The 17,872-nt window shown below is 45.4% G+C and overlaps 1 pseudogene; it reads left to right on the top strand.

Annotated features, from left to right (window-relative positions):
* The first annotated feature begins 972 nt into the window (after nucleotides 1-972).
* Nucleotides 973-17,872, top strand: part of Rpl7-ps22 (ribosomal protein L7, pseudogene 22) — a 30,817-nt pseudogene continuing 13,917 nt past the window's right edge.

Raw genomic sequence — 17,872 nt, 5'->3', positions numbered from 1 at the left:
CGTGGCAGGGCGGACTTCCATAAAAGGTCAAAAGGAACAGACTTAGGCTATAATGGCACATTTAGCATTGTGTTGTTATCTAAAAAGTGGAGGCAGAAAGAGTTGTACTGAACTTTCAGGCTCCACAGAAAACTAAATGTTGGCGAGAGATAATCTGCAATATAAGGAATTTTCAAAAAGATCTTACACTCTAAATTCTTCCTTTCAAATTTGGGGTTTTGTTCATCATTCATTTCTGGGAGATGTGGAGGAAATGGTAGCATTAATTAGCCCATAAGGAAATAAAGCAAATCGAATGTGTTTCTGAGCAACTGGTTTATATATAGAAATTAACTTCATCCTCAGAGAATTCCTTGATGTACCTGTGAGCAAGAATTACGGGGGTCAACTTCTTATATTTAGTCCACATTAAAGTCATGCTTTTATATTTTTAGGACATTTAGAAACTTGGCTTCTGACTCTCCCTTCCTGGTGTGACACCTACACAGGTTGGCGATAATTGCTTTGGGAACTTAATAATATTAATCTTTTCCTGTGGGGAATTTATAATCTAGTTAGACAAATACACACATACATATTAAAAACCAAATAGCAAAGCAGTGCGTGGCACATCTAAAGTATGAACAGGATGTGGGGCAACGAACGACCTCCGGGAACGTGAGGCGAGGGAGGCCATGATCAGAGATGTCGTCACTGAGAAGCCTGTGGGTCAGACGTCAGCTGGATCCTTAAACACTGGTAGGATTTTGATGACCAAAATCCTAGGAACTAAATCATCCATTTGGGGGAAGAATATTTCCAGACACAGTATGAAGGATGAATTGGGAGTTGCCATAACAACCTCCACATCCAGGAGGATTAAAAGAGGAAGGCTTTATTGTTCTCTCAGGTCAGCTGCGACCCTGATGGGAGAATGAGGGGCCCATCTTTTTGGTTGCTTGGGGCTCACCCATGCCCTTTGCTGATGGGGTCATGATCGCAGGTGGCTTCTCAGGTAACTACAGGAGGGAGGGAGTGGACTGGACATGGGAGCGAAGTCCAGCCTCCTGTCCAGAACACAGCCTGGCAGCCCCAGCCTGACCACAAGGAAATTAGGGAGAGATGTTTGCCCGAGAGCAAACTTAGCTGCACCCAGCACTGTTTTAGTTGATGTGATCGTATCCGGGACAGTAGAAGAGGATATCACAGTGGCGGACTGGGGGCTGTTGCTGGTCACTTCCCACATAGAGGACTCCAACGCCTCTATGGTGTCTTTACTTTTACGCCTTTTTTTACTGCGAGCAATATTGCTTTAAAGACAGCTGATCCAAAGGTTTGGACTAGATTTCACAGGCAGCGAGTTAGAAGACATGGCTTTTGTTTGTTTTGTTTTTGTAGATAAATGGCATGCTAAAACGGGATCAGTTGGTAAGATAGAGATTGGAAAGAGAGGAGAGACCTGAGAAGGAATACTTTTATGGTATTTTAAGTATACACCCATGACTGCTTACCTGGTAATAACCAGACCATGAAATTCTTGATTATTATCCTAGAAAGAAGGAAGGCAAATACTGCCTAGGGGACAACATGCTAGCATGATACTCACGTGTCTGAGAACTTGAATGGTTTCCAGGGAGAGATGCAGAAATTCAGGAAGGGAGCATCCATAACATCCGTTTAAGTGGTAGAGAGATGGAGATCCTTTCGTAATAGCAAGAGCAAAGGTTCCGAGACCTTGAAAAGACTAAGTCAATACAGGGCAGCAGAATGCACCTTTCTGGTAGGTGTTGGATGCACGGATCTGGGGCTCAATGCACATGGTGTTGGATGGTGCCACTGGCCTCAAGCAACAGTGATGCCCAACTGGATCTCACACCAGTTCATTGAAGTGGTCATTGGCTGAAATCGCTTTTCAAAATGAACCATCCATTGCAAAGGAAAGAATCTTGAGCTTTAATGGTGTAAATAAAATGACTGAAATTTTTTTTTAAGCTACCTTCTCAACCACTGCATTTAGTTATGACAAAGCATATCTATTGTAGAAGCTTAAGAGACTGTCTTGGCCTGATGTCCCCAGAAAACAGAGAACTGAGACAGAGTTTACATTCAGGTCATTCATTTTGAGCAATCAGTAACCATAGCACGGGAACCAGTAAGTAAACCTCAGAGTGCAGAGGAAGCCAACACCGTGGTGTGTTATCAGTTGGTCACCGTTGTGGGTAACCAAAGTTGGTACCAGAGGCACTCACTGTCTTCAGGCCATATAGAATGACCCTCAGGTGTATAGAAGAGGGGTATATATTAGTGCCCTGCTCCTGTGAACATACCAGGCTGCAAATCAAAGGCCCAGTAGGCTCCCTAGGATTCCATATGGCAGCACTGGTAACTGGGAAGCCCTTAAGCAGTGAGAGATACTTGGGTCACCGTGTGCTGCAAAGTGACCCTGTGAAGAACAGACAGACCAGCTAATGCTGGAGGTAACGGGTGAGAGGGATGTCAGGACTCGGGGATAGTTGGTATGGTCTAGTCACAGAATGCGGAGCAGACAGGCTTAAATAAAGCACAGCCAAAACTGAAGCTGGGGCTTAGGGTGTGGCTAACTGGGTAGAATGCTTGCTCAGCATATAGAAGGCCCTGGGTTCAAACCTCAGGTGTGGTGGTACACACTTGTAATCCCAGCACTGGGAAGGTAGAACCTGGAGAATCAGAAATCCAAATTCATCCTCAGCTACATGCTGAGTTCAAGGCCAGTCTGGGCTATGTGAGACCAAGAAAAGAATGGAAGTTGGGGCAGAGGGAAAGATGACGTACCGCTCCCTGACCTTCTATTTGTGGGTCCTTTTAAATGGAGTGCTCACCCAGACTTTGAGGGTGGTGGTGGTGGTACAGTTTCCTCATAGATGTTAGTAACATGGGCCTCTACAGAGAGGACAAAGGGACAAATCCACCCAGGTCCCTTAATCAAAAAATAAATCTCACCAATAACAAGAGCCTACCAATTCAGTGTTGGTGTGGGACTACCAGCTTCCTCACATAATCTGGTGTATAGCCGAGTCCTGGCTAGCATATTTCATTCAAACTTTCTGGGCAACCGTGGTGTGATACTTACTTGCCTCTACTGAGAAGGAAAAAGTCATCTTAAATAGTTATGCCCCTCACTGACCCCTTCCACACTGCCCACTACAAGTACCATGCCATGGCTTGTGCCCATGGTCAGGCAAATGCTTTGGTCAGATAGTGGCCTCTGGGTGCTGGACTGCCTCCCTTTTCAGACAGAAACACTTCACTTTCTTTTTTCCCCTTTTCAGGCAGTTTCCACTTTACATGTTTTGGTTGTCCTGCTGTGAGTGGCAGTGGGTAGTAATGCCTGTGACTGATGGGGTTCCAGCTTTACTGCAGGTCCCAAGGGAGAGGAGCCTGACCGAGAGAGGAGGGAAGAGGAACGTCTGGGTGGGATTTTTCCGTTCATCACTGCGCGCTCCCATTTTCCCAAGCACAAGGGTTCATTTAGTCGGTGACACCTCTTCTAAGTGATTATGACTTCAGTTATCCTGATTGAAAGAATTTCCATGCAGAGTACATACGGCAGAAAATTGCAGCAGTCTGTCTTGCTGTGCTGTGTTGCCAACGTAGTCATTTTCAAAGCTCCAGGAATATGGGGATCTTTGACGATGGTTTAGTTACACCCAGCCTTTCAATATTTACTGAGAAGACCTATGTTCTGGGTGCTGCGGATGCAGATTTGAGGAAGGCCCTTCCCTCAGGAGTTTACAATCTAGTAGGAATGCTTGGGGGATGAATAATTGTATGCGCATGGGAAATGCTCTAAGAGGAACTTAACGACAACAACGTGATTGGGAAGGGGGGTGATTCTCTAGCTTAACTCCCGAGTGTGGTATAGGAGCAGATGGGAAAGAGGCTTACATAGGGACGAGTCTTAAAGAGTGGGTGAAGACCGCTCAGATGAACAAAGGTGTGGAGCCTGGTTCTGTCGGACGACAGTGGCATTGATCGGGGCCTAGTTGACGAGTTGCTCAAAAGTCAGCCTGGACTGTAAGGTACAACTAGGGACTTGCGAAGAAGTAAAAGCTAGCTGTGAAGGGTTCTGGTGTGCTCGAACATCGGACCTTGTTCAGAAAGGAAAGACGATCTAGGACAAGCCACAAACCACATTTGCATTTTAGAAAGTAAGCCTTCCGGGGCTTTGGGAAAGAGGGTAATGAAGGCTGATGAAATGCTCAGTCAAGAGGGAACAGGGGCTGATGGAGGCAGCGAGGGTGGCATGAAAACAAGGGTTTCCTTCAGTGTGACCGGGTGTGGAGGGGACGACTGGTTCCATCCAGCAGGAGGGCAGAATCTGAGCTGCCCACGTTTCTCCCTCTTTACTAGCAATCCTCCCAACGTGAGAAGGAAGTAAGGGATTGAAAGTGGTGTTCCCTGGGCTGGAATGTGGCTGGTTAGTAGAGTGCTTTCCCTAGCTTGCACAGAGCCATGTTGATCCCAGCACCGTATATCTGGACATGGTGGTGCAAGCCTAGATTCTTAGTATTCAGGAACTGGAGGCAGAGGGATCAGAACTTCAAGGTCAGCCTGGCTCTAGGGAGTTGGAGGCCAGCCTGGCTACAGGAGACCGTCTTTGAAACTAAAATAGTAAAACTTAGATGCTTTGCTTGAATATGTTCATGGCAGCCTTGCCTTCTTGTACTTAATCTTAGATGTGGGCCATTTTTAAATATTAGGAAAGACGGTGATGTTTCCAGTATAACTCCAGAACAAATAACCAGAGTTTATATCAATCTTGGAGGTTTATAAAACAATTTTACTTTTATTCATCATGCTTGGGCTCACAGCAAGGGCGCACCGAGTAAAACATAACGAGACAGAGTAACAGAGAGCTCAATCCCCTCTCTCCATGCCCTAGGAAGCAAGGATCTCCTCCCTTTTGCCATAGCTTTATACCACGTTTCCTGAGCCAGAGCTTCAGCTCCAAATCTCACACACTGCCGTTGGTTCTATTTTAATGTCACTTGTATTTGCTCAGTTTGGTGACAATTCTCATGAGCTTAGGGATTGGATATTAACGCCTCCTTTACCTCCCCCACACACCAACCAGAAGACCATCATTGGTTATCAATAAGAATGATTTCTCGCAAAACTAAAGAAAGGCCTAAACCTTTGGGATATTATTTAAAAATCAGTATTTATGCTAAAGGGAAGGGACATGTGTGAAGTGTCAGCTAAAATGATGGAGGAATGGAACCACAGAAAAATAGGAACAGAGGCTCTCCCCATCTGTGGAGTCAACCAGGGATCAAGCATGCTTCTTAATATTTCATCTGAACTAAATATATGCACACTTTCTGTAGTTATCCATAAATAACTCTAGTTATCCAGTGATCGGCATCAGCCTCGGACGTGGCGCCACATACCTTTTATCTCACCCACTCAGAAGGCTGAGGAAGAGCTCCAGAGGTCAGGCCAACTCTAGCTACATAAGAAGACTCTGTCTTTAAAGGACAGAGCATAGCTTTTACATTGTAGTAAGTATTATAAGTAGAGATTGACAGATGAGTTGAGCTTAGCTGTCAGTGAGGTGTATGCACACAGAGACTAGAGCACACATGTGCTTTGGGCATCTGCAAGGATACTGGTACCAACCTCCCACAGGTTCTCTATAAACTAATGGTTAAGAAATGGGCTTCTGTGCCCTGTTCACCATTTAACTCCAGTTTCAACAAGTTATTTGGTGTCTATGTGCATCGCTTTCTCCATCTCAACAGGGAGTGTGGTGAACCAGTGGAATAGCCTTAAGAGATGGTAAGAATCCAAACTATTCCACAAAATTGAAACAGATGGAGCCCTACCGAATTCCTTCTATGAAGCCACAATTACTCTTATACCTAAACCAAACAAAGACCCAACAAAGTAAGAGAACTTCAGACCAACTTCCCTTATGAATATCGACGCAAAAATACTCAATAAAATTCTGGCAAACCGAATTCAAGAGCACATCAAAACAATCATCCACCATGATCAAGTAGGCTTCATCCCAGGCATGCAGGGATGGTTTAATATACGGAAAACCATCAACGTGATCCATTATATAAACAAACTGAAAGAACAGAACCACATGATCATTTCATTAGATGCTGAGAAAGCATTTGACAAAATTCAACACCCCTTCATGATAAAAGTCCTGGAAAGAATAGGAATTCAAGGCCCATACCTAAACATAGTAAAAGCCATATACAGCAAACCAGTTGCTAACATTAAACTAAATGGAGAGAAACTTGAAGCAATCCCACTAAAATCAGGGACTAGACAAGGCTGCCCACTCTCTCCCTACTTATTCAATATAGTTCTTGAAGTTCTAGCCAGAGCAATCAGACAACAAAAGGAGGTCAAGGGGATACAGATCAGAAAAGAAGAAGTCAAAATATCACTATTTGCAGATGATATGATAGTATATTTAAGTGATCCCAAAAGTTCCACCAGAGAACTACTAAAGCTGATAAACAACTTCAGCAAAGTGGCTGGGTATAAAATTAACTCAAATAAATCAGTAGCCTTCCTCTACACAAAAGAGAAACAAGCCGAGAAAGAAATTAGGGAAAAGACACCCTTCATAATAGACCCAAATAATATAAAGTACCTTGGGGTGACTTTAACCAAACAAGTAAAAGATCTGTACAATAAGAACTTCAAGACACTGAAGAAAGAAATTGAAGAAGACCTTAGAAGATGGAAAGATCTCCCATGCTCATGGATTGGCAGGATCAATATAGTAAAAATGGCCATTTTACCAAAAGCGATCTACAGATTGAATGCAATCCCCATCAAAATACCAATCCAATTCTTCAAAGAGTTAGATAGAACAATTTGCAAATTCATCTGGAATGACAAAAAACCCAGGATAGCTAAAACTATCCTCAACAATAAAAGGACTTCAGGGGGAATCACTATCCCTGAACTCAAGCAGTATTACAGAGCAATAGTGATAAAAACTGCATGGTATTGGTACAGAGACAGACAGATAGACCAATGGAATAGAATTGAAGACCCAGAAATGAACCCACACACCTATGGTCACTTGATTTTTGACAAAGGAGCCAAAACCATCCAATGGAAAAAAGATAGCATTTTCAGCAAATGGTGCTGGTTCAACTGGAGGTCAATATGTAGAAGAATGCAGATTGATCCATGCTTATCACCCTGTACAAAGCTTAAGTCCAAGTGGATCAAGGACCTCCACATCAAACCAGACACACTCAAACTAATAGAAGAAAAACTAGGGAAGCATCTGGAACACATGGGCACTGGAAAAAATTTCCTGAACAAAACACCAATGGCATATGCTCTAAGATCAAGAATCAACAAATGGGATCTCATAAAACTGCAAAGCTTCTGTAAGGCAAAGGACACTGTGGTTAGGACAAAACGGCAACCAACAGATTGGGAAAAGATCTTTACCAATCCTACAACAGATAGAGGCCTTATATCAAAAATATACAAAGAACTCAAGAAGTTAGACCGCAGGGAGACAAATAACCCTATTAAAAAATGGGGTTCAGAGCTAAACAAACAATTCACAGCTGAGGAATGCCGAATGGCTGAGAAACACCTAAAGAAATGTTCAACATCTTTAGTCATAAGGGAAATGCAAATCAAAACAACCCTGAGATTTCACCTCACACCAGTGAGAATGGCTAAGATCAAAAACTCAGGTGACAGCAGATGCTGGCGAGGATGCGGAGAAAGAGGAACACTCCTCCATTGTTGGTGGGATTGCAGACTGGTACAACCATTCTGGAAATCAGTCTGGAGGATCCTCAGAAAATTGGACATTGAACTGCCTGAGGATCCAGCTATACCTCTTTTGGGCATATACCCAAAAGATGCCCCAACATATAAAAGACATGTGCTCCACTATGTTCATCACAGCCTTATTTATAATAGCCAGAAGCTGGAAAGAACCCAGATGCCCTTCAACAGAGGAATGGATACAGAAAATGTGGTACATCTACACAATGGAATATTACTCAGCTATCAAAAACAACGAGTTTATGAAATTCGTAGGCAAATGGTTGGAACTGGAAAATATCATTCTGAGTGAGCTAACCCAATCACAGAAAGACATACATGGTATGCACTCATTGATAAGTGGCTATTAGCCCAAATGCTTGAATTACCTAGATGCCTAGAACAAATGAAACTCAAGACGGATGATCAAAATGTGAATGTTTCACGCCTTCTTTAAAAGGGGAACAAGAATACCCTTGGCAGGGAAGAGAGAGGCAAAGATTAAAACAGAGACTGAAGTAACACCCATTCAGAGCCTGCCCCACATGTGGCCCATACATATACAGCCACCCAATTAGACAAGATGGATGAAGCAAAGAAGTGCAGACCGACAGGAGCCGGATGTAGATCGCTCCTGAGAGACACAGCCAGAATACAGCAAATACAGAGGCGAATGCCAGCAGCAAACCACTGAACTGAGAATAGAACTCCCGTTGAAGGAATCAGAGAAAGGACTGGAAGAGCTTGAAGGGGCTCGAGACCCCATATGTACAACAATGCCAAGCAACCAGAGCTTCCAGGGACTAAGCCACTACCTAAAGACTATACATGGACTGACCCTGGACTCTGACCTCATAGGTAGCAATGAATATCCTAGTAAGATCACCAGTGGAAGGGGAAGCCCTGGGTCCTGCTAAGACTGAACCCCCAGTGAACTAGACTGTTGGGGGGAGGGCGGCAATGGAGGGAGGGTTGGGAGGGGAATACCCATAAGGAAGGGGAGGGGGGAGGGGGATTTTTGCCCAGAAACCGGGAAAGGGAATAACACTCGAAATGTATATAAGAGACCCTCGGATCCCGGCCCGCAGCAGCTCTCTGCTCCCAGACCCGGTGAGAGAGAGACCCAACCGCCTGGTCAGGTGGGCACTCCTGAGGCTGCAGAGCAGAAGAGACCACCAACACTGCTCACCCCTGCCCACATCCCTGGCCCAAGAGGAAACTGTATAAGGCCTCTGGGCTCCCGTGGGGGAGGGCCCAGGAGCGGCAGGACCCCTGCCAGAGACACCGCCGGACCCTGAAGGAAACAGACCGGATAAACAGTTCTCTGCACCCAAATCCCGTGGGAGGGAGAGCTAAAACCTTCAGAGAGGCAGACAAGCCTGGGAAACCAGAAGAGACTGCTCCCTGCACACACATCTCGGACGCCAGAGGAAAAAGCCAAAGACCATCTGGAACCCTGGTGCACTGAAGCTCCCGGAAGGGGCGGCACAGGTCTTCCTGGTTGCTGCCGCTGCAGAGAGCCCCTGGGCAGCACCCCACGAGCGAACCTGAGCCTCGGGACCACAGGTAAGACCAAATTTTCTGCTGCAAGAAAGCTGCCTGGTGAGCTTGGGACACACGGAAGCAGAATTTCTCTAGGACCGGGCACGTTCTGTGTTTACCGGAAGTCCCACACCTGCGGATCCCGGCCCGCAGCAGCTCTCTGCTCCCAGACCCGGTGAGAGAGAGACCCAACCGCCTGGTCAGGTGGGCATTCCTGAGGCTGCAGAGCAGAAGAGACCACCAACACTGCTCACCCCTGCCCACATCCCTGGCCCAAGAGGAAACTGTATAAGGCCTCTGGGCTCCCGTTGGGGAGGGCCCAGGAGCGGCAGGACCCCTGCCAGAGACACCGCCGGAACCTGAAGGAAACAGACCGGATAAACAGTTCTCTGCACCCAAATCCCGTGGGAGGGAGAGCTAAACCTTCAGAGAGGCAGACAAGCCTGGGAAACCAGAAGAGACTGCTCCCTGCACACACATCTCGGACGCCAGAGGAAAAAGCCAAAGACCATCTGGAACCCTGGTGCACTGAAGCTCCCGGAAGGGGCGGCACAGGTCTTCCTGGTTGCTGCCGCTGCAGAGAGCCCCTGGGCAGCACCCCACGAGCGAACCTGAGCCTCGGGACCACAGGTAAGACCAAATTTTCTGCTGCAAGAAAGCTGCCTGGTGAACTCAAGACACAGGCCCACAGGAACAGCTGAAGACCTGTAGAGAGGAAAAACTACACACCCGAAAGCAGAACACTCTGTCCCCATAACTGACTGAAAGAGAGGAAAACAGGTCTACAGCACTCCTGACACACAGGCTTATAGGACAGTCTAGCCACTGTCAGAAATAGCAGAACAAAGTAACACTAGAGATAATCTGATGGCGAGAGGCAAGCGCAGGAACCCAAGCAACAGAAACCAAGACTACATGCCATCATCGGAGCCCAATTCTCCCACCAAAACAAACATGGAATATCCAAACACACCAGAAAAGCAAGATCTAGTTTCAAAATCATATTTGATCATGATGCTGGAGGACTTCAAGAAAGACATGAACACACTTAGGGAAGCACAGGAAAACATTAAAAAACAAGTAAAAGCCTACAGAGAGGAATCGCAAAAATCCCTGAAAGAATTCCAGGAAAACACAATCAAACAGTTGAAGGAATTAAAAATGGAAATAGAAGCAATCAAGAAAGAACACATGGAAACAACCCTGGATATAGAAAACCAAAAGAAGAGACAAGGAGCTGTAGATACAAGCTTCACCAACAGAATACAAGAGATGGAAGAGAGAATCTCAGGAGCAGAAGATTCCATAGAAATCATTGACTCAACTGTCAAAGATAATGTAAAGCGGAAAAAGCTACTGGTCCAAAACATACAGGAAATACAGGACTCAATGAGAAGATCAAACCTAAGGATAATAGGTATAGAAGAGAGTGAAGACTCCCAGCTCAAAGGACCAGTAAATATCTTCAACAAAATCATAGAAGAAAACTTCCCTAACCTAAAAAAAGAGATACCCATAGACATACAAGAAGCCTATAGAACTCCAAATAGATTGGACCAGAAAAGAAACACCTCCCGTCACATAATTGTCAAAACACCAAACGCACAAAATAAAGAAAGAATATTAAAAGCAGTAAGGGAAAAAGGTCAAGTAACATATAAAGGGAGACCTATCAGAATCACACCAGACTTCTCGCCAGAAACTATGAAGGCCAGAAGATCCTGGACTGATGTTATACAGACCCTAAGAGAACACAAATGCCAGCCCAGGTTACTGTATCCAGCAAAACTCTCAATTAACATTGATGGAGAAACCAAGATATTCCATGACAAAACCAAATTTACACAATATCTTTCTACAAATCCAGCACTACAAAGGATAATAAATGGTAAAGCCCAACATAAGGAGGCAAGCTATACCCTAGAAGAAGCAAGAAACTAATCGTCTTGGCAACAAAACAAAGAGAATGAAAGCACACAAACATAACCTCACATCCAAATATGAATATAACGGGAAGCAATAATCACTATTCCTTAATATCTCTCAATATCAATGGCCTCAACTCCCCAATAAAAAGACATAGATTAACAAACTGGATACGCAACGAGGACCCTGCATTCTGCTGCCTACAGGAAACACACCTCAGAGACAAAGACAGACACTACCTCAGAGTGAAAGGCTGGAAAACAACTTTCCAAGCAAATGGTCAGAAGAAGCAAGCTGGAGTAGCCATTCTAATATCAAATAAAATCAATTTCCAACTAAAAGTCATCAAAAAAGATAAGGAAGGACACTTCATATTCATCAAAGGAAAAATCAACCAAGATGAACTCTCAATCCTAAATATCTATGCCCCAAATACAAGGGCACCTACATACGTAAAAGAAACCTTACTAAAGCTCAAAACACACATTGCACCTCACACAATAATAGTGGGAGATTTCAACACCCCACTCTCATCAGTGGACAGATCATGGAAACAGAAAATTAACAGTGATGTAGACAGACTAAGAGAAGTCATGAGCCAAATGGACTTAACGGATATTTATAGAACATTCTATCCTAAAGCAAAAGGATATACCTTCTTCTCAGCTCCTCATGGTACTTTCTCCAAAATTGACCATATACTTGGTCAAAAAACGGGCCTCAACAGGTACAGAAAGATAGAAATAATCCCATGCGTGCTATCGGACCACCACGGCCTAAAACTGGTCTTCAATAACAATAAGGGAAGAATGCCCACATATACGTGGAAATTGAACAATGCTCTACTCAATGATAACCTGGTCAAGGAAGAAATAAAGAAAGAAATTAAAAACTTTTTAGAATTTAATGAAAATGAAGATACAACATACTCAAACTTATGGGACACAATGAAAGCTGTGCTAAGAGGAAAACTCATAGCGCTGAGTGCCTGCAGAAAGAAACAGGAAAGAGCATATGTCAGCAGCTTGACAGCACACCTAAAAGCTCTAGAACAAAAAGAAGCAAATACACCCAGGAGGAGTAGAAGGCAGGAAATAATCAAACTCAGAGCTGAAATCAACCAAGTAGAAACAAAAAGGGCCATAGAAAGAATCAACAGAACCAAAAGTTGGTTCTTTGAGAAAATCAACAAGATAGATAAACCCTTAGCCAGACTAACGAGAGGACACAGAGAGTGTGTCCAAATTAACAAAATCAGAAATGAAAAGGGAGACATAACTACAGATTCGGAGGAAATTCAAAAAATCATCAGATCTTACTATAAAAACCTATATTCAACAAAATTTGAAAATCTTCAGGAAATGGACAGTTTCCTAGACAGATACCAGGTATCGAAGTTAAATCAGGAACAGATAAACCAGTTAAACAACCCCATAACTCCTAAGGAAATAGAAGCAGTCATTAAAGGTCTCCCAACCAAAAAGAGCCCAGGTCCAGACGGGTTTAGTGCAGAATTCTATCAAACCTTCATAGAAGACCTCATACCAATATTATCCAAACTATTCCACAAAATTGAAACAGATGGAGCACTACCGAATTCCTCCTACGAAGCCACAATTACTCTTATACCTAAACCACACAAAGACACAACAAAGAAAGAGAACTTCAGACCAATTTCCCTTATGAATATCGACGCAAAAATACTCAATAAAATTCTGGCAAACCGAATTCAAGAGCACATCAAAACAATCATCCACCATGATCAAGTAGGCTTCATCCCAGGCATGCAGGGATGGTTTAATATACGGAAAACCATCAACGTGATCCATTATATAAACAAACTGAAAGAACAGAACCACATGATCATTTCATTAGATGCTGAGAAAGCATTTGACAAAATTCAACACCCCTTCATGATAAAAGTCCTGGAAAGAATAGGAATTCAAGGCCCATACCTAAACATAGTAAAAGCCATATACAGCAAACCAGTTGCTAACATTAAACTAAATGGAGAGAAACTTGAAGCAATCCCACTAAAATCAGGGACTAGACAAGGCTGCCCACTCTCTCCCTACTTATTCAATATAGTTCTTGAAGTTCTAGCCAGAGCAATCAGACAACAAAAGGAGGTCAAGGGGATACAGATCAGAAAAGAAGAAGTCAAAATATCACTATTTGCAGATGATATGATAGTATATTTAAGTGATCCCAAAAGTTCCACCAGAGAACTACTAAAGCTGATAAACAACTTCAGCAAAGTGGCTGGGTATAAAATTAACTCAAATAAATCAGTAGCCTTCCTCTACACAAAAGAGAAACAAGCCGAGAAAGAAATTAGGGAAAAGACACCCTTCATAATAGACCCAAATAATATAAAGTACCTTGGGGTGACTTTAACCAAACAAGTAAAAGATCTGTACAATAAGAACTTCAAGACACTGAAGAAAGAAATTGAAGAAGACCTTAGAAGATGGAAAGATCTCCCATGCTCATGGATTGGCAGGATCAATATAGTAAAAATGGCCATTTTACCAAAAGCGATCTACAGATTGAATGCAATCCCCATCAAAATACCAATCCAATTCTTCAAAGAGTTAGATAGAACAATTTGCAAATTCATCTGGAATGACAAAAAACCCAGGATAGCTAAAACTATCCTCAACAATAAAAGGACTTCAGGGGGAATCACTATCCCTGAACTCAAGCAGTATTACAGAGCAATAGTGATAAAAACTGCATGGTATTGGTACAGAGACAGACAGATAGACCAATGGAATAGAATTGAAGACCCAGAAATGAACCCACACACCTATGGTCACTTGATTTTTGACAAAGGAGCCAAAACCATCCAATGGAAAAAAGATAGCATTTTCAGCAAATGGTGCTGGTTCAACTGGAGGTCAATATGTAGAAGAATGCAGATTGATCCATGCTTATCACCCTGTACAAAGCTTAAGTCCAAGTGGATCAAGGACCTCCACATCAAACCAGACACACTCAAACTAATAGAAGAAAAACTAGGGAAGCATCTGGAACACATGGGCACTGGAAAAAATTTCCTGAACAAAACACCAATGGCATATGCTCTAAGATCAAGAATCAACAAATGGGATCTCATAAAACTGCAAAGCTTCTGTAAGGCAAAGGACACTGTGGTTAGGACAAAACGGCAACCAACAGATTGGGAAAAGATCTTTACCAATCCTACAACAGATAGAGGCCTTATATCAAAAATATACAAAGAACTCAAGAAGTTAGACCGCAGGGAGACAAATAACCCTATTAAAAAATGGGGTTCAGAGCTAAACAAACAATTCACAGCTGAGGAATGCCGAATGGCTGAGAAACACCTAAAGAAATGTTCAACATCTTTAGTCATAAGGGAAATGCAAATCAAAACAACCCTGAGATTTCACCTCACACCAGTGAGAATGGCTAAGATCAAAAACTCAGGTGACAGCAGATGCTGGCGAGGATGCGGAGAAAGAGGAACACTCCTCCATTGTTGGTGGGATTGCAGACTGGTACAACCATTCTGGAAATCAGTCTGGAGGATCCTCAGAAAATTGGACATTGAACTGCCTGAGGATCCAGCTATACCTCTTTTGGGCATATACCCAAAAGATGCCCCAACATATAAAAGACATGTGCTCCACTATGTTCATCACAGCCTTATTTATAATAGCCAGAAGCTGGAAAGAACCCAGATGCCCTTCAACAGAGGAATGGATACAGAAAATGTGGTACATCTACACAATGGAATATTACTCAGCTATCAAAAACAACGAGTTTATGAAATTCGTAGGCAAATGGTTGGAACTGGAAAATATCATTCTGAGTGAGCTAACCCAATCACAGAAAGACATACATGGTATGCACTCATTGATAAGTGGCTATTAGCCCAAATGCTTGAATTACCTAGATGCCTAGAACAAATGAAACTCAAGACGGATGATCAAAATGTGAATGTTTCACGCCTTCTTTAAAAGGGGAACAAGAATACCCTTGGCAGGGAAGAGAGAGGCAAAGATTAAAACAGAGACTGAAGTAACACCCATTCAGAGCCTGCCCCACATGTGGCCCATACATATACAGCCACCCAATTAGACAAGATGGATGAAGCAAAGAAGTGCAGACCGACAGGAGCCGGATGTAGATCGCTCCTGAGAGACACAGCCAGAATACAGCAAATACAGAGGCGAATGCCAGCAGCAAACCACTGAACTGAGAATAGAACTCCCGTTGAAGGAATCAGAGAAAGGACTGGAAGAGCTTGAAGGGGCTCGAGACCCCATATGTACAACAATGCCAAGCAACCAGAGCTTCCAGGGACTAAGCCACTACCTAAAGACTATACATGGACTGACCCTGGACTCTGACCTCATAGGTAGCAATGAATATCCTAGTAAGATCACCAGTGGAAGGGGAAGCCCTGGGTCCTGCTAAGACTGAACCCCCAGTGAACTAGACTGTTGGGGGGAGGGCGGCAATGGAGGGAGGGTTGGGAGGGGAATACCCATAAGGAAGGGGAGGGGGGAGGGGGATTTTTGCCCAGAAACCGGGAAAGGGAATAACACTCGAAATGTATATAAGAGACCCTCGGATCCCGGCCCGCAGCAGCTCTCTGCTCCCAGACCCGGTGAGAGAGAGACCCAACCGCCTGGTCAGGTGGGCACTCCTGAGGCTGCAGAGCAGAAGAGACCACCAACACTGCTCACCCCTGCCCACATCCCTGGCCCAAGAGGAAACTGTATAAGGCCTCTGGGCTCCCGTGGGGGAGGGCCCAGGAGCGGCAGGACCCCTGCCAGAGACACCGCCGGACCCTGAAGGAAACAGACCGGATAAACAGTTCTCTGCACCCAAATCCCGTGGGAGGGAGAGCTAAAACCTTCAGAGAGGCAGACAAGCCTGGGAAACCAGAAGAGACTGCTCCCTGCACACACATCTCGGACGCCAGAGGAAAAAGCCAAAGACCATCTGGAACCCTGGTGCACTGAAGCTCCCGGAAGGGGCGGCACAGGTCTTCCTGGTTGCTGCCGCTGCAGAGAGCCCCTGGGCAGCACCCCACGAGCGAACCTGAGCCTCGGGACCACAGGTAAGACCAAATTTTCTGCTGCAAGAAAGCTGCCTGGTGAGCTTGGGACACACGGAAGCAGAATTTCTCTAGGACCGGGCACGTTCTGTGTTTACCGGAAGTCCCACACCTGCGGATCCCGGCCCGCAGCAGCTCTCTGCTCCCAGACCCGGTGAGAGAGAGACCCAACCGCCTGGTCAGGTGGGCATTCCTGAGGCTGCAGAGCAGAAGAGACCACCAACACTGCTCACCCCTGCCCACATCCCTGGCCCAAGAGGAAACTGTATAAGGCCTCTGGGCTCCCGTGGGGGAGGGCCCAGGAGCGGCAGGACCCCTGCCAGAGACACCGCCGGACCCTGAAGGAAACAGACCGGATAAACAGTTCTCTGCACCCAAATCCCGTGGGAGGGAGAGCTAAAACCTTCAGAGAGGCAGACAAGCCTGGGAAACCAGAAGAGACTGCTCCCTGCACACACATCTCGGACGCCAGAGGAAAAAGCCAAAGACCATCTGGAACCCTGGTGCACTGAAGCTCCCGGAAGGGGCGGCACAGGTCTTCCTGGTTGCTGCCGCTGCAGAGAGCCCCTGGGCAGCACCCCACGAGCGAACCTGAGCCTCGGGACCACAGGTAAGACCAAATTTTCTGCTGCAAGAAAGCTGCCTGGTGAGCTTGGGACACACGGAAGCAGAATTTCTCTAGGACCGGGCACGTTCTGTGTTTACCGGAAGTCCCACACCTGCGGATCCCGGCCCGCAGCAGCTCTCTGCTCCCAGACCCGGTGAGAGAGAGACCCAACCGCCTGGTCAGGTGGGCACTCCTGAGGCTGCAGAGCAGAAGAGACCACCAACACTGCTCACCCCTGCCCACATCCCTGGCCCAAGAGGAAACTGTATAAGGCCTCTGGGCTCCCGTGGGGGAGGGCCCAGGAGCGGCAGGACCCCTGCCAGAGACACCGCCGGACCCTGAAGGAAACAGACCGGATAAACAGTTCTCTGCACCCAAATCCCGTGGGAGGGAGAGCTAAAACCTTCAGAGAGGCAGACAAGCCTGGGAAACCAGAAGAGACTGCTCCCTGCACACACATCTCGGACGCCAGAGGAAAAAGCCAAAGACCATCTGGAACCCTGGTGCACTGAAGCTCCCGGAAGGGGCGGCACAGGTCTTCCTGGTTGCTGCCGCTGCAGAGAGCCCCTGGGCAGCACCCCACGAGCGAACCTGAGCCTCGGGACCACAGGTAAGACCAAATTTTCTGCTGCAAGAAAGCTGCCTGGTGAACTCAAGACACAGGCCCACAGGAACAGCTGAAGACCTGTAGAGAGGAAAAACTACACACCCGAAAGCAGAACACTCTGTCCCCATAACTGACTGAAAGAGAGGAAAACAGGTCTACAGCACTCCTGACACACAGGCTTATAGGACAGTCTAGCCACTGTCAGAAATAGCAGAACAAAGTAACACTAGAGATAATCTGATGGCGAGAGGCAAGCGCAGGAACCCAAGCAACAGAAACCAAGACTACATGCCATCATCGGAGCCCAATTCTCCCACCA

This window comes from Rattus norvegicus, chromosome 2, assembly GCF_021556685.1.
Source record: "Rattus norvegicus strain SHRSP/BbbUtx chromosome 2, alternate assembly SHRSP_T2T, whole genome shotgun sequence".
Classification (NCBI taxonomy): Eukaryota; Metazoa; Chordata; class Mammalia; order Rodentia; family Muridae; genus Rattus; species Rattus norvegicus.
This window is presented reverse-complemented; position numbering and strand designations above follow the sequence as displayed.